The sequence below is a fragment of the Perognathus longimembris genome, chromosome 16 (genome assembly GCF_023159225.1).
Source record: "Perognathus longimembris pacificus isolate PPM17 chromosome 16, ASM2315922v1, whole genome shotgun sequence".
Lineage (NCBI taxonomy): Eukaryota > Metazoa > Chordata > Mammalia > Rodentia > Heteromyidae > Perognathus > Perognathus longimembris.
In genome coordinates this window covers 15,383,027-15,401,403 of record NC_063176.1, presented here as the reverse complement: position 1 = coordinate 15,401,403, position 18,377 = coordinate 15,383,027, and positions in this window count along the sequence as shown.

Sequence of the window (18,377 nt, the reverse complement as noted above, 5' to 3'; positions counted from 1 at the left end):
TGGGCTGTTTTTTCCTGTTGTTTTTTTTTTTTCTTCTTGTCTTTAGTGAGCTTGTGTTTCTGCTGGACTTTGGCTATTGAAGTTTCTTTCTGAATCTGTCTGTGTGTCTTTTACGATCTCTGTTGGGTGGGCTTCCCCTCTTAATATTCGCTGTAGGGCTGGTTTTTTATTCACATACTCCTTTAGCTCCTCTTTGGTGTGGAAAGATCTGGTTCTCCCTTCGAATGTGAACTCCAGTTTCGCTGGATATTTGATCCGAGGTTGTAAATTGTTATTCTGAAGTACTTGGATGGTGTTCTTCCACTCACTTCGAGCTTGGTAAGTTTGTGTGGATAAGTCGGATGTTATTCGAATCCTCTTCCCATTGAAAAAAGTTTCCTTCTTCGCTTTGGCTGAATTCAGAATTTGCTCTTTAATCTTGAGGTCTGTAGTCTTGAATATTATGTGCCTTGGGGTGGTTTTCCTGGGGTCTGGCCTGCCAGGTGTCCTATAGGCTTCGGTTACCTGGATGGGGTCCCCTGTGAGATTGGGGAAGTTTTCTGCAATAACTTTATTGAGAACATGATTAAGCCCTCTGCTCTGATATTCGGCTCCTTCTTCTATTCCAATTATACGCAGATTATATCTCTTGTCTTTGTCCATTAGTTCCTGGAGTAATCTTCCCTGAAGCTTCACCTTTTCTTGGAGTGTGGTCATTTTCTGGTTGTTGTCAGCTGCTTCATCGTCCAGGCGAGAGATTCTGGATTCCATATGGTCCACTCTTTGTGTTATGGTTTCAATTGCGGAGTTTATGGATGTCAGAGAGCTATTCATGGTTGTCATATCAGCTCTGATCGTGGAAATTTCTTCCTTTAAAGAGTTGTATTTTAAGTCTATTTTTTCATGCATTTCAATTCTCAGGGTGTGGAGATTTTCTTTAAAGGCGGCTTGCATTATATCCATTTTTGCTTCCATTTCTTTAAACGAGGCTTGCATTGTATCCAGTTTTGCTTCCATTTCTTTCTTGGCTTCCTGGGTGTCCTTCCAGATTTCCGCTCTAAACTCCTGGAATTGTTTTCTGATTTCATTTCTGACGGTTTCGATCATTCCTGTTAACATGTCCTCATTTGCTTTTTTATTCTCCATCTCCTCTCCAGTCGTGCTGCTTTTTGGAGCTGGCGAGTTGGCTTGTCCTTTGATGAACTGAGTTATGTTTCTTTGTGATTTGCGCATCTGGAAGTCTGTGTAGTTCTTCCCTCCCTTCTGTGTAGGCGTGTCTGCGTCAGCAGGTGCTGTCGCTGTCGCCCCGCCCACCAGTGCAGGGCACGCCTATCAGAGCGGGCGCTTTCGCCGGGGCCCCGCCCTCCTGTGCACTGTGAGTCCCCTACAACAGGCACTTAAGTGGGGTCTGCCTCCCAGAGCGAGCCCTGGGTTGTTGGGTTGTGCTTGCGCCCTCCCGCGAGTCCGTTGGGGGGGGGAAGCAGTATGTGTGGGGCCCAGTGGGATCGACTGTCCGGGTGTGGCTTGGCACCCTCAGACCTCGCCTCCGCTTCGAGGAGGGGGAACGAGATCAGGCTCAGGTGACCCTGCTGGGCTGGTATTGCCCACCAGCGCCTGTGATTTTAGTTGTAAGAGTCCGCAAGGTCTAGGCGCCTCGGGTGGGGCTTGCCCTGCCGGCCGTCCCTGGCCCCTGTTGGGAAGGGGACGGGGCCGGTTCTGCCAGTTCAGGAACCTTTGGGGGCTTGGGGCTGTTCCGCCCTTCCCCTGCTAGACTGGCTTCCCAGTGCCTGCTGGGAGCTTCCCGCCTGATTTGGGGAATCTTTGTTCCCACGGGAGTGGGGAGGGGGAGGGAGGGAGATATATCGTCTTTGTCGGGCTTGGGTCTCCCGTTGGGGGAAGGGATTATGGGGGACTCACTTTTGCTGCTTTGTGTGCGTGTCCCGCACCGCCGTTGGCCCTTCAGGGGTTGGCGAAGTGTCGTGGTGGCTCCCCCGTTCCCTCTTTCTGCCGCGCTGGGTTCCCTTGTCCGAATCCGGTGTGGACCCGAACTTCTCGTCGCTGCTGGGTGTGTCTTGGTCCGCACCCTGCTTTGTGTCCGTGGGGTCTCCCGCTATATGGATTCTGCGCTCCTGGCAACCTGTCTGCCGATCGCCGGGTTTCCCTTTCCCAGCCTGACCCTGTTTGGGCCAGGGCCGGCTGGTGGGGGGAGGGTGCCCCGATTAATCTCCGGCTCCGTGTAGGTTTTCGGTTCTTCTTTTTTGCTCCTTTTTGTTTTCCTGCGTTTCTCCACTGCTTCTGGATGCTGGTTTTGCTGGTTTCTTGGTGGAGTGTTGGGTGTTGGAGTTCCCAGCTCGCTATTCAGTTGGTGCGAGTCGGGGTGCCTCCCTATTGTCTCGGCGCCATCTTTCTCCTCAGATTGTTAACTTCTGATGATACGAATCCCAGGGGAGTTCAGTAGTCAAGATTGTATACTATGTTTTTGCCAGTCACTTTGTCATTTGGTGAGGAGAGTCTTTTCTGTACATTGTTGATCATTTGCTAAACCATCACAAGTATCAAGGATGATCTCAAGACCAGATATGTGGTGACTTTGACAAATAAGATCAGAAATAGCATCAAAACTTGGAATGTTGGAACATGTTTTATGCTGAAACAATATAAAAGCTTATATGTTGTATTGTCTATTTTTCTCTTTCTTTAATACTTAAGTTTGGGGCTGGGGATATGGCCTAGTGGCAAGAGCGCTTGCCTCGTATACATGAGGCCCTGGGTTCGATTCCCCAGCACCACATATACAGAAAATGGCCAGAAGGGGCGCTGTGGCTCAAGTGGCAGAGTGCTAGCCTTGAGCAAAAAAGAAGCCAGGGGCAGTGCTCAGGCCCTGAGTCCAAGCCCCAGGACTGGCCAAAAATAAATAAATAAATAAATAAAATACTTAAGTTTGATTTGCTTTAGTTTGGATTGTTTATCTTCCCAGAGTTTGAGACTTCATCCTTTACCTCACAATTGCCAGGGGGTATGCAGTGGTCACTGCAGAATCTGGAAGTCTATCTATCAGTTGTGAAATGTCACAGGTAACTATTCTGTGTACTTGTCTTCTGCAGATTCTCTGAGACTTTAGCTTATGGCTTCTAACAACATAACTTTTACAATTTTTAATGCTAAAGAAGAGGTGCTGTTGTTTTGGCTGAGTTTCTCCAACAAGGATAACTTGCAGTTTTCTCCCAGGGTGTTTTCATAATAGGCTATCTTTTAGCTGGTTTTAATATGCAAACTGTTTAGATGGTCTTGGGAAGGCAAAATGCACCTGGAGAAGACAAAACTGTATAGTATTGGCTGGATTTATGGTAGTAATTATAATTATGAGTAGACAGAGAGAATCTTTGTTGAGTAATAGCCCACAATTTATGTTTCAATTATCATTGAAGGAGTTAGGGGATATAAAAATGATTAATAATCTTTTATGTTAGATATATTACAATTATCATGGGGTATGTAATCTAGAAATTAATCTTTTTATAAGCAAATATGTCATAAGTATTTGAACATATTGTGGGCTTTTTGTTTAAAATTGGGGAAATGCACAAGCATTGAAACAAATTTTATTAAAAACGATTTACTTATAATTGAACTAGGAAGTCTGAAATTTCCCTTTCAATTTTTCATATTAATTTGAATCTGAAACTTGATTTTAACAGTGTTGAGATTACTAAAATTTGGAGGCTAATCAGACCTAATTATTTCTATTTTGTTCTCTTTATAAAATGAAAAGAGAGGTTTTTCTGCTACTAATGGCCACTTAAAAAAACCCAAAATTATTTCATGCATTAAGAACAATCTTACTTTTTAACAGTTTGTACTTCGGAACTGAATTAGACAAAAGCAAAATCAAGGAAAGTTTTTTAGAGGAGTCAAGATATGACTAAGTAACAATTATTTCAAAGGAATAAGTACTTGTAGGAACTACCTTTTAAAAAGTTACAATGGTTATTGAGAAATTTTGTTAAAATGGTTTAAGAATGTGTCAAAAGCATAGAGTGTAACAAAATATTTGGGGAATAAAGAACTCCTGCTTTCTGGGTACAAAAAACTTCCACTTTGACAGGAAAAAACAAAATTTTAGTTTCATTCCTTTTGTATATTACTTGTGTAACCATTTGCAATGAAAGATTCACAGTCTGTTTGCTTCCTGGATAAAGTCATCAAACTTACTCAACACTGTCAAAAAAATGAACACATTTTGCTGTTTCAAAATGATTATTTACAGCAATGGCAGTCCTGGGAAAAATCAGGTCCATTTCCCTTTGGATCAGAAAGTGCTGGAATATCATCAAAAGCATACTCTCCAAGCACACTTAGAAAGCATAGAGATCAATAACCAAAGGAAATTTGAAAAATTCACAATGTGTGAAGTGTGAATAGCATGTTCTTAAAGAGTCAATTGCTAGCTGGGGGAATTACAAGCAACGCAATTGTTTTCTATTATAATTACAAAATACTGGGACAATCATCTTTCAAAGAAAATAAGTTAATTTTTGCACACAGTTCTGGAAGTGTCTATTCATGTTTGATTGGTTTAACTGCTTTTGCCTCTGTGAGAAGGAAGAGCATCTCAGTGAAAAAAAAAACACCAAACAAAAAACTGCTTAAGTCTCCATGAGGCTGAGAATAAAGAGAGAAGTTCTGTCTCTTTAAAGGGCTTGCATCTAAATGACCCAAAGCACTCTCTATAAACCTCACCTTCCTTACCTCCCAGTAATACTGTTCTGGTTCCAAACAGTTACCACATGGGACATAGGGACTGTTCAGCTCCCTAGCATAGCACAATTGGGAGGTGAAGGAACTGCTAAGAAGTTGGGCCTGGTGGAAGTCCTTTAGTTATGGAGGGAGGTAAGGATGAGGTGAGCAGTTTAAGTGGTGGCTAATACGTAAATGACTTATACAAAAGGAATAAATCTCTAGAAAAACACAAATGATGGAAAGTGACTCAAGAATAAATTGGAAATCTGAATAGACTTACAACAAATAAAGAGATTGAATTATTACCAGAAAAAAAAAAGCTCTGCACAAAGAAAGATCCAAATTTAAAAGACCTTGAGCTAAATTGTGCCAAACATTCAAAGAACATAAAACAATCTTTCATAAACACTTTAAAAAAAGAAGAGAAATTTTAGTTCCTCGGGGATGCAAATTTGGTAGTTTGGGAAAACTGAAATTTACTTATTCCTGTTCTAAAAAGTAGAAATACAGGGGCTGGGAATATGGCCTAGTGGCAAGAGTGCTTGCCTCGTATACATGAGGCCCTGGGTTCGATTCCTCAGCACCACATATACAGAAAATGGCCAGAAATGGCGCTGTGGCTCAAGTGGCAGAGTGCTAGCCTTGAGCAAAAAAGAAGCCAGGGACAGTGCTCAGGCCCTGAGTTCAAGGCCCAGGACTGGCCAAAAAAAAAAAAAAGTAGAAATACAGTATCACGGTGTGGGCAATACTGCTTGCCCTTTGAAGGCGGATGAGCAGCCCTTGTCTTGCTTCTCTTGATTCTGGGGGCCCCAGACATTCTCTTGATTGTAGCAACAGAACTCCACTATCTGTTTCTGTTTCAACATTCTTCTTCTCTCTTCAGCTGTGTCTCAAATCTCCCTCTCCTTTTTGGGTAAAGACTAGCTATTACACCTAAGGTCCACCCTAAATCTAAAGTGATTTAGGATAATATCATCTCCAGTTATTTAATTTATTTAACAAACATCCTGTTTCTAAATATATTTGCATTCATGAAGTTAAGACATAGGCACAGGGTTTAGAAACCATGATTTAATTTTCTTATCAGAAAGAAACATTTCCAAATAGTTTTATGTGTCTCATCTTACTTTATACAAAACCCGAGAAATAAATCGCAGCAAAGCTACAGACCAAATATGATATAATATATGTGATATGATTTTATATATTATATATGATATATATGACATAAAAGCAGTGGAGCCAACCAAATATGCAGACTCTTTCAAAATGGAGCCAAAAATACTCACAAGCTAAATCCATTAATCTCTTTCTCTCTCTATATCATCTATCTGTCGCATATATATGCTCTCTCCCTAGGGGCTCTCTCCTAGAGGGGCATTACTCGAATTACTTGAAGTACCCCCACTAAACTTCAAGTCTTAGATATTCACTCCCAACCAAGTAGTACCACTCTGGTTTCAAAGTATTTGCCACATAGGACTTTGGGGGATATTTCATCTCTTTCATCTCTCTCTCCTCTCTCTCTCTCTCTCTCTCATCTATCTATCTAATCTATCTACCTACCTATAATTATAAACATTATCAATGCAAGAATAGCTGAAAAGTACAAAGAAGTACAAAGAAATTACTCTGCAGTATATTATACTGAAAGAAAAAGAAAACCCTGCATACTCACCTCACTACACGCAAGAAAAGCATTGGACAGAAGGCAGGTCTGGAAGGTGGCTCAAGTGATAGATTGCCTACCTAGCAAACAAGATGCTGATCATGTTAAAGGCCTCAAGTTCAAACTCCATTACTGGAGTCCCCTAAAAGATAAAAAGATAACTCAAGGAATGAAAGAAATTCCTTGTGCATTATATATTTGATAAAATTAAACTAACTTAAAACATAATTTTAATATACTTTTCTCCAAAGCAGAAAGTCAAGTGCTCAATAGAATAAATTAAGCACACAAGATACCTCAGTATCTCATCATGAGAGAGTGAAAGAAAACCACAATCATACCTGTTAGTATGGATTGACATATGACATGATTGTTGAGCCTATGGAGAATTTATTTGGTAAAGCCATTGTCTAAAGCCATCTGGCAGTCCCCTGTCATGTGAGGATTACCTTGTGACCAGAAGCTTTACTGTGGATTATATACCCAAGAAAATTAAAGCATATGTCCATATAAAACCTATTTGCCAAGGGTCAGAGCAGAACTTGTTGTGTTTAAAATGAGAAACAACCCAAATGTCCATTGGTTTTCAAATGGATATACTCTCAACTGTGATAAATTCATTAAGTAGAATACTATTCAAATGAAAATGAATACAGCATTTTTCAACAGCCCAACATTGATGAACTTTGAACACATTTTTGCTAAGTGAAAGAATTAAAACATAAAAGACCATATGCTACTTATGTGTACTTTTATAAATTGTTGTCAATTAGACAAACCCATAAAGACAAAAATCAAATTTGTGTTTTTCAAATCTGGAGGAGAAATTTTCAGGGGTGAATATTAATGAGTATAGGCATTTTTAAAATTTATTCTATTGTTTGTTTTTATGGTCCTGGGGATTGAACCCAGAGACTCGTGGGCTTTACTACATCTACATCTGTAAAGTTCCTTTTTTAGATTGCTAAAACTTAATTTTGGTGATAATTGCATATTTCTGTGAACAAACTCCACTTACCTGCATTCTTCATCATAGCAAACTGCAGTGTGTGAACTAGGTCTCAGTAAATTGTTATCTTTTAAATCTGGGGTTCTCTGTCTCTGGAGTTTCTGATTCAGGTGTTGGGTGGCCTTGGGACTCAGATGACTTCTGTATTGTGGAAAGTTTGTGAACTACTAATTATACTATTATATTTTTGGAAAAGTGCTGTGAAAATGCAAATGTAGCATCTCTGATGGAAATGATTTCAAACACCTGCTGTCCCATTGAAATGAGTTGAATCTTTCCTGTTTGCTCTGAGTACATTGAAAAAAAAATTATGAGGATTTCAGTGGAGAAAAAGGTAGAGAGAGATGAGATAAGTACTGGCAATAGGGAGCCAGCGAGGGCAGAGTCCTGGGAGGGTTTTTTTTTTTTTGGGGGGGGGGGTAAGGGACACTGGGAAGGTCCAATTGCCTGGAGCTTACTATTCTTTCCTTTCTTTTAAAACTTTTCTTCTTTTTTCTTCCCTCTCTCCATCACTTACATCCTTCCTCTTTTCTTTTATTTTTCTCTTCTTCCTTCTCTCTTCCCTTCCCTCCTTTCCTTTCTTTCTTTATGCCTTCCTTCTTTCTTTCCTTCCCCTTTTCCTCTCTATCTCCCTCCCTCCCCTCCTCCCTCTCTACTTTCTTTCTTTCTTTCTTTCTTTCTTTCTTTCTTTCTTTCTTTCTTTCTTTCTTTCTTTCTTTCTTTCTTTCTTTCTTTCTCTCTCCCTCCCTCCCCTCCTCCCTCTCTACTTTCTTTCTTTCTTTCTTTCTTTCTTTCTTTCTTTCTTTCTTTCTTTCTTTCTTTCTTTCTTTCTTTCTTTCTTTCTTCCTTCCTTCTTTCCTTCCTTCCTTCCTTCCTTCCTTCTTTTCTTTCATTCTTTCCATCTCTGTGTGTATCTGAACTGGAGTCTCCACTGAGTGCTTCATGCTTGCTAGACTAGCTTTCTTCCACTTGAGCCATGCTTCCAGCCCTGCTTTTGTTGGTTAATTTGGAGCTGGCATCTAGCATATTTTCTGCCTAGGCTGACCTCAAACAGCTATTCTCCATATCTCAGCCTCCAGAGGAACTAGGATTACAGCCATGAGACACTGGTTCTGGGCTTACTACTCTTAAAACTAGACCTGAAAATAAATACTTGTTGATCTTTATTATTCCATGATATTTATTTCATATTTATATTCATGTTTATATCATATTTATATCATGGAATAATAAAGATCAATAAGTATTTATTTTGTAGCAGATAGTGTTTTAGATGCTTTATTTTTGAGCTATAGTGTTTACTCGTTACAAACACTTTGCAAAGGTGCAAGGTACTATTGTTATATTAATACTGCAAACAAGGAAACTGAGGCACAGAGCAAATTCCACAGTGAATTCCAAAAGCTTTCTGAAGGTCAATTTTCCTGCTAATGTAAATTGGAAAAACAGGCAATATTAACAAATTAAAACTCTAGCAGAATTCAGCTTTTAGAGTTAAGTGATTCCTGGAAGGTCTTGATTGATAAATGATTTGTCACAGAAAATCTGTCCTTTTGGATAAAATCTTTAAGGATAGGAGTGTCTATTGCCATTTAGAATTGTCCTCTTTCAGATTCTCCTGTTGGGGAGTGAGGAGTAGCTAAGCCCCTTTAGATATAGGCATTCGTAACTTCCCTCTGGAATTCTTTTAGGGCAAGAACTAGAAGGAGAAAAGTTCGTTTGATGTGCACTGTGATTCTCATGCCAATTTGATTCTCATCTCAGTTTTGCAGTAGCCTCGTTGTGGCAGCAGATGCTGCCTAGTGAACAGGCTCAGATAAATTCATGCTACCCAACCGTTTGCTTCAAATTGCAAGGATGTTGTTCAGCCAGTGGGGTTCATCTTGATGTCTGTGTTATATACAGTTACGAGGGAAGAGGAGAAATGATTTGATTTTGATTTCCACTTTCTCTGATTAGGGTTTGCTGGAGCACTTTTTCTGAATGTACTATTAGGATAGCTGACAGATGTCTTCTTATCATTCTTATGGGAATTTAGAGAACTTCAGAAAGAGTGTTCAATGATTTTCTAATAGCTGTGGGATTTCATTACTCCGGAATGTGCTGAGTTGACATGTGTTTAGTTTGTTTATCCTTGTTGTGAAATGGAGGCAACAGAAGGTTATGATGTTCATTCTGAAGGAGACTTGTTCTGTAAGGTAGGGACAAGCTCATAAACTAAAGGCCATAACTGTGATCAGTTGATCATTAATTTGTTTTTCTGTCAGATCCTACATAGTTGCAACACAGCTTAAAGTAGATGATTTGAACAATGAAACATTTTCATACTCTTATTCTTACGTTTAGAAGCCATGGTGCATAAAAGGAAAAAAAAATGCTGTATTGGGGGCCCAGAACTTGAGGCTTTGCTACTTTTCTACCTGAATGGGCAGCTTTAAGTCTGTGGACTTCTATCTTTTTAACAGGCAGAGTAGAAACCAAAGGATGATTTTCCAGAACTTGAGCAAATTGTTCTTCTAAGAGTTATGTTTCTTCAAAAGTTATGTTTGTTTGAGCTAAATTGATTAAGTTTGAAATAATTTAAAATAAGAAATAGTAAGGAGTACAACTTTAGCCATTTGTTCAAATCTCAACATATGTGTTTGGTTCTAATCTTACACTTGAAAATAATGGAGATATTTAATGGCACAATTGCCTTACATTAGTCAGATATGCTCATGCTTAGCTCATCAAGGAAAGAGGAGGCACAGCACCCCTCAGAATCCCATGCCCTACTTTCTCTCTGCTTCCCCTGGGAGGGATAATTATTGATTACATTGGATAGATCTTCACCCCTGTGTTGGACCTTACTTTCTTTGTTGGTATAGGAGAGCTGGCACTTGCATGTGGACTTTTCTGATCCTCTAGATTACTCCCTCTTTCCATTCTTTTTTGAATATAAAATGGGGCATTTAGGATCTGTGTTCTTTGGATTCCTCAGCATGGTTCCTTATCACATTCATTGCTTTCAGAAGCTCAAGAGTATGGCATTCTCAAGTCTGAAACATGTGCTCTAATTCAACTTTCACTAAGAGTCTTACTTCGGTAGGATGAGATAATGGCTCCCTTACAAATAAGTTTTTTTTTTTTTTTGCATGTGCCTAAATTTTCTTTTCTATAGTCTTCTGTTCATCTCTAAAGAACAAGGGATGACCAATGGAATATACAAAGTCTCCAATTAGAATCTTTGTAGAATAAAACAAAAGCCATAGAACTCATAATACCAAGTGTTTCACTTCTTGCCTGACCAACCCACTGTTGCTAACATTAAAATGAAATTCTCATTCCCCTGGCAGACCCTGGATTTTGTTCTGTCCCTAGTTCTGCCTCTTAATTTCTGTGACCTAGACCTTTTATTCACTCATTTGTAAGATAAAGAAGTTATCTAAATCTTTTCAAGGTTATGTCCAGTCAGTAACATGCTTTGATACTGAAAAAAATCCTCTCATTAAACTCAGTGTCCTCTTCTGTAAGACATTTATCTTTAATTTTAGTATGTCCAATGGATTTCCTTTTGCACTCCAATTCCCCTCTCCTTTTTTTTCCTTCTTCTTCCTCCCTCTCTCTGTCTCTTTCTTTCTCTGAAACACACACAATGAAATGTAAGTAAATTAGACACATTAACTATGACAAAAGAAGTGGAAGAAAACCACAGGGTAAAACAATCTCCCCATATTTAGGGGGCCTTTTAGGAAGCAACTTCAAGCCCAGTCTCCTGGTGATAGCAGAAGGGGATCAAGCAGCCTCTAATCTACCCTTTTCATGTTTTTTTTTTCCCCCACATAACCCAGAGCATCATTTTTTAAACAGAATGAGCCATGCTGCATTCTGAAAAGAGCTTAATGTTTCAGTGAATAACATAATTAAAAAAGAAGACTCACATCAATGACTTCATCTGGGCCATGACTGCCTGAAGTTTGGAAAGGATTTAATCAGGAGGCCTGTGGAGAGTCCAAGAGAATAGAGGAGCATAAAACTGCAGCTGAGCTTTGGAGTAGGTTACACAGTTGTGAAGGGTAGCTCTGCTAGCTGCAGGAAACAGGCTCAGCAATGCAGGCCCAATGATGACAGTGGAAAATTGGTTCGAGAATAGCAAAGGCAAATCTGAGAGTCAAAATTTAGAATCTTAGAATAAGAGTATTAAGTCCAAGCTCAATTTCCGTATAGCACAAGAGAGCATCTGTTGGCTAACTGAAATGCAAGGAGATAGAAACTTCCACAGGCTTCATGCATGTAGTACAAAGTTAATTTTTTTTCTTTAGTCATTACAACTAGTTGTAAGTTGAATATCTTTATACAGAAAAGAAACTAAAAATTTAAGAGCATATTCAAAACCACCAATCTCACAAAGCTACTAAAGTAATAAAAATTAGATGCAAGGGGACCTCGAAGATGTTTCTTTTGATATTGCTTCACATTTCTACTACATTGGTGTAAATGGCGTGACTGGGAAGGAGGCACGTCCTAATAGGCTGAAAATACTTTGAGAGCTTGATTTTAGCTTGTTTTTAATTTTTATTCCTTTTTTTTTTGGTGGTTAATTGGAGGTAAGAGTCTCACAGCTTTGTCCTTTGGGGCTGTGTTTGAACCATGATCCTCAGATCTCAGCCTGCTGAGTAGAATTATAGGGGCTAGCCATGGGCTAACCAGCTTAAAGGTCTACTTTTATTTTTGGGTTTTTTTTTTTATTGTCAAAGTGATATACAGAGGGGTTATAGTTTCATATGTTAGGCCTTGGGTACATTTCTACTTTTAAAACACAACATCTTCATTGAGGCTTAAAACTGATATAACAGAAAACTGCTATTAACCTTTTTGTACCGTTTGCACAGATTTTCAGTATTATGTTCATACCCTTGAGCTCTGACAAATCCGCTCTTGGTTTCCTTCTAGAATCTCTATTGGCTACTTTGGGCTGAGCATATTTAAACTTGAGAGGAAAGACACGCTGGAAAATGTTGGGCAGTAAAACAAGCTTGTCACCAACTTTGATCATTACTCCAGTGGGAATTCTACTTCATGCACCAGTTGCCTGGCATACATTATTCATGGAGTTGCCTAATAAAAATGAAGAGCTGTTAGATACTACAAAATCATTCCTATTCATTTAGTGCATCCGATTCTAATTATTTGGAGAATTTGGCAGTTTGGGGCTAGTTTAGTCAAATGCTTTTTTTTTTTTTTAAATCAATTTTTCTTTGTAGTGTTGGGAGAACATTTTTTTTGGAGTCCCTCATGTGTTTTTACATGAGATAGAGGCAGTTTCCTTCTTGTTCTGAAACACCTTTTATATTTATCCACCAAGAGACTGAGATGGTCTTGTCTTCTCCAAGGCAAACAGCACACAGGCTTACTGTCCAGTGAGAAGATAATCATCCTCTAGAACAAAAGACAGAGCGTGACCACTATTAATTATAAACATTAAGTTTCTTCTCTTTAGTGCAAACCACTGTGTGTACAGACATCTATTCTTTTATCCCTGTGGGAGTTGTAACTAAGAAGAAAACAAGGCAAATATGCTGCTGCGACTTGTTCAAAGCCCTTCGTCTTCGCCCTAGGAATCTTGTGTCTCCTGCCCATGGCCACAGGCTGCTAATGAATTGTGTTAGGCTAATTGATTTGCAAAAAGGTAAATTTTTAGATGACTAACAGTTTTTAAGGAGATGATTCCAAGGATGAAAGAGATGACAGAGATAAGTAATTAAGAACAATCCTGACATTTCTAGCCTTTAGTTCTAGACCGTAGACCGTAGGAGACTGGTCAACAATTACAATGAGCCAGTGTGTTTATGCTATTGAAAAAGATGTATTTTTCAAAAAACAGAAGTTTTAAAGGCTAAGATAGCTTTATATTGTGATTACTTCATTTGAAATACTCCCTGTGTAGGTGTGAAATATCAGTTTATTGAAAGTAGAAACAGGTACAGATTCAAATGTACAAATTCAGAGAACAAGTTTCAAGAAACATTTGAATGAGAATAGAACTAAATTAAGAAAACTCTCAAGGGCAAAATCTTCACAAAAACCAAGTTTCATCTAATATATAGTAGGCACATGTTAATTCTTGTTAAAGACATTTTGCTTGACCCAATCCATACATAGGTACCCACAGGTAGTATCTGACTAGAGTTATGTAACATTTATCAGCTTGATTGGGGGAAAACAGGAACCATATTCTAAATAGAAAAAAAAAAACCCAACACTATTCTGAGACAGTCTTCCAGCAGAAAAGCAGGATTAATCAATAGAAAAATAAAATTTCCCGAAGAACAAAACACTTCCTTGAACCATCCTCAACAGTTAGCAACAGGAAAGAAAAGCCCTATCACTATTTGTGCTATACCTACATGTCATTCATATACACAGAGAGACCATGCTCTCTGGGCCTGTGGTTGTGACTGATCAGCTGGGCCTTACAAACCTCCTGAGGGCCAGCTTGGCTGTCTTTGCTGAGGCGTTGTATTTTATCTACAAATCTGCATCTTTGCTGGGTGTCTGCCTACCAGCATTCACAGAATATTTATCACATCTCTGTCCGCTGCGCTCATCTGTGGAACCCCAAAATTAGTCTCACTAACAAATAGTCCTAATAAAGCCTCATTTATAATCAAGGACCCGTAACAAGGGCTTCCCCTGACTCAGCGGCTATTTATTAGTACGTTTCATTGCCTTTTATGCTAATGGATGTATTATTTTTGTTATTCATTGGTACACCTATGGACTATTCACATTCAATTTTTCTAGATAATTTCAAAAACTATATATACACATCACAAATTATGTACAAGTATGTATGCCTCCTCCATACTTTTTCAAATATGTAACTCTTATGCAGAGGTAGTCAATAGCTTTCATTTCCTTTTTGTTAGAAATTTTTTGAAAATCATGCATGCTGTTTGAAGTGTGTCAATTTATTAAGGTTACTTTTTTGTTTTTTTTTTTTTTTTTGCCAGTCCTGGGGCTTGGACTCAGGGCCTGAGCACTGTCCCTGGCTTCTTTTTGCTCAAGGCTAGCACTCTGCCACTTGAGTCACAACTCTGCCACTTGAGTCACAGTGCCGCTTCTGGCCATTTTCTGTATATGTGGTGCTGGGGAATCGAACCCAGGGCTTCAAGTATACGAGGCAAGCGTTCTTGCCACTAGGCCATATCCCCAGCCCTAAGATTACTTTTTGATTTCACTTTTCACATCCCCTGAATATTCCATTGTATTAAGATTTTAATGTTTTACCAAGATTTTTCTTCCTAAAATCAACACATTTGGTAATGAGATAAATGATCTTGCTTATATAATGTTAGACCAATTTTCCTAATGTTTGTTTATGAGTTTTGCCTCTAAGTTTATAAGAGGTTTCTACCATATTATGCCAAGTGATAGGGTTTTCTTTGTGTTTTTCTGCCTGATGTATTACCTTCTAAATGTGTGGCTTCATCCACTTAAAAATTATTAAGATATTTTTAGTTTTTAGCTTTTAAAATATTGGTACTACACCAATATTCCTATCTTTCAATCATCTGTCTTTTTTCCTCTAATGATATATTAAATCTTTTTATTTTCTATTCTCCAGGTTTCTTATACTCTCTTGTGAATTTTTCAGGCTCATAACTTTCTATTTTCAATCTGTTTACTTTGTTTACTCATTTATATTCTAGTTTATTAATTTTCTTTTCAACTGTACCTAATGTTGGTATTGTCATTCATTTAGTGTATATTATATACATTCAATGCACCTTTCAGTTATGATAATTTTATTTTTATAATAGATGTATTTTGTTTTTGTCTTTTGCCAGTACCAGTTTCCTTACTCATAGGTGATATTGAAATACTTGAGCCTAACTTTTTTTCTGGTTATTTTGGAAATGAAGTCCCCTGGCTTTTCTGCTGAAACTGGCTTTGAATTGTGAACTTCTGGGTCTTAGCCTCCTAGCCAGGTAAAATTACAGCTATATGATTCTCTACTGAAAAAAAATATCTTCCTTAATATACTGCCCACCTCACCTATAGTTGCTTTACCAAATATGCCTCATGTGGATGAGTTTCTGGTTTCTCTATCTTTGGTTTTTATATATAGTTTAAAATTTGGTAACGTTGTCTAAATGCTTGATAATTCTGGTAATTGTGTGTGTATGTGTGTGTGTGTGATGTGTGTGTGTGTGTGTGTATGTGTGCACGCGCTGGTTCTGAGGCTTGAACTGAAGGTTTGGGTGCTATCCCTGAGAACTTTTGGTCAAAGCTAGCACTCTACCACTTGAGCCACAGCTCCACTACTGGCTCGTTTGGTAGCTAGTTGGAGTCTAATGGGCTTTATTGACTGGGCCTGTGAAAAACGTTGATACTAAGATCTCAGCCTCCTGAATCACTAGGATTACAGGCACAGGCCGCTAGCACCCAGATGATACTAGGATTTCTTAATCAAATACTGAAAAATTAGAGTTATAGTTAGAGGCTCTGAAAGATGTTCACTTTCTCCAGCAATATTTTTTTTCCTAGGAGGCAGGCACATTTTATTTTGATTCATCCCAATCACAAACAAAATAACCTGCTGTTTAAAGAGGGATGAACTTCCTGTTTAATGCCAAATCTCTGTTTCTTTCTTTTTTTAATCTGTAAACCTGATGGCTTTATGTATTTCAATTTTTAATTACTTTTTTCATTTTTAAGTCGTTGCACAAATGAGTTGCAAGTTAGCAAAGTAGTTTATGACTACAACATATCTGCCTTTTTAGTGACAAATAGGAAAGTTTATTAAGAGAATACATTTTATTTATTTATTATTTTTATTGTAAGGGTCATGTACAGAAGGGTTGCAGTTAATGAGTACATTTCTTTTCAACAGTGTCACTTCTTCCCTCATTTTCTCCCAATGATTTCCAACATAGTGTCTGGTGAGTATCATTGCTGAATTCTGCTTATAAATCCAGACAAGTTGACCATTGTACAAATATTAAGTATAATGAATCAATAAGCCTGCTATGTGTACAGGAAACAATCTTTTGGGACAAATATGGATTTGGAATTACCAAGGCCTAGATTTAAAAGCTAATATTCTGCATACATTTTTCTTGCATACACTCTACCTAGAAACAAAGGCTAGAACTTTAGGGCTATATAGCGTTGGGTCCTTTTCTTTATGTTGGTAGTGAGCATTATCACACTGAATATAAAAAGGTCATTAGAAGATCCACCTCTTACAGTAATATATGAGTATCTTACTGTACAACACTTTCCATACTTGAAATGCATGTTTTCAGAAATTGATACTCAGATAAATAAACAAATATATCAATAATAAGCACTGAAAGTCAAATCTGTCTGTTTCCTTTTTTTTTTTTTTGGTCATTCATAGGGCTTAACTCAGCTGTCTGTGAGCTTTTTCATTTAAGACTAGGATTTTACCACTTTGAGCCACAGCTCCACTTCCATTTTCTGGTGATTATTTGGAGATAAGAATCTCATGGACTTTCAACCTGGGCTGGCTTTGAACTGAAATCCTCAGATCTCAGCCTCCTGAGTAGTTAGGATTGCATGCATGAGCCACTTGGTGCCAGCTTAATGTTTCTAGATTTTTCATGCTTTTCTCTTTGTTTTTCAACATAGCATTTAAAGGTGAGTTGCAGCCTAGAAGTACAATTTCAGGTCACAGAGGCTAAGAAAAATAACCCTTTAAATTGAAGAGAGAACTTCAAAAATGCTATTCAGGAGAAAGAAGAATGCCGCTTGTAAAACTGATTAAAATAGATCATCAGAAACAAGGCCAAAGAAGTTTAACTGTATGTCCTCAGGCAGATTCTGTGAGTGTATTACTTATTTTCTTTTCTCATTTACTAGGAAAGGAAATTAGCCAGATGCTTGCTTTTACTCTTAACCTTGAGTACTAGTACATGTTTTAAATTTACACATTGCCATCATTGAAGAACTGGGGTATAACTGTCACTTAAAAATGTCTCTGAGTAAAGCTCAGAGTGGTGTTCTGTTCCTTGAATAGCCTTTTTTGTTGTAGTTTTATCTATTTTCCCCAATTACTCTCTCTGTATCTACTTATAAACCACAGTAGAAATGTTAAATTTGCATCCACTCTAAGTCCACTCATTAGAAAGGAACAGGCAAAGTATAGCATATTGATTCAAAATTGCTAGTGTGCATCTTGAATACATCCCATAGACCCAAGAGTTAAGGTCTTATTTTCCAGGGAGGCATATTGGAGAGGTGAGAGAAGGTGCAATAACTGAGACCAAGCGAAGGAAGTTGGGTCACTGGGAGCATAGTCTTACAGTAGATCCTGGGGGTCTGGTCTTTTCCTCTCTCTGTTTCCTCACCACCATAGCATGAGCAGCTCCTTGAGCTATGTGCTCCTGCCATGATGCATTACCCCGCCACAGGCCCCAAAGAAGTCCAAGTCCAGGAAGTCCAAGGTCAAGGACTAAAATATCTAAGACTGAGCCCAAGTCACCCTTTTTATCATAAGTTGTTTATCTCAGGTATTTGTTATAGTGACAGAAAACTGTAGCACAAGCATGTTACACTCTTACAACCCCTTAATTTCTCAGATTCATTGTTGTTTTGACAAGAACAATTCCATCAGTGCTACAATGTGAGCCTGAGGAAATGGTTATTTAGTTCATCTGTGTGCCATTGTTATTTCCCAGACCATGTTATCCAAAGTGGGTTGTTCTGTTGCAGTACAAATGGTAACCAAATACTAACTCATACAGTGACATGTATTAAAATAGAGATGGAAGAGTGGAAATGGATGCCAAAGAAGTAATAACTTAGGTGGATTTTGTAATGTGAAAAGTGATTTGGAAGCAAGGGCCAATGAAGAGAAAGGTTTTTTGAGCAACATGTCTTGTAATATATCTTGTAATATAAAATCAGAGTACATGTAAGATAAAGTAGGCAAATAACTTCCATATGTACCATACCCCCAATATTTTTCTAATT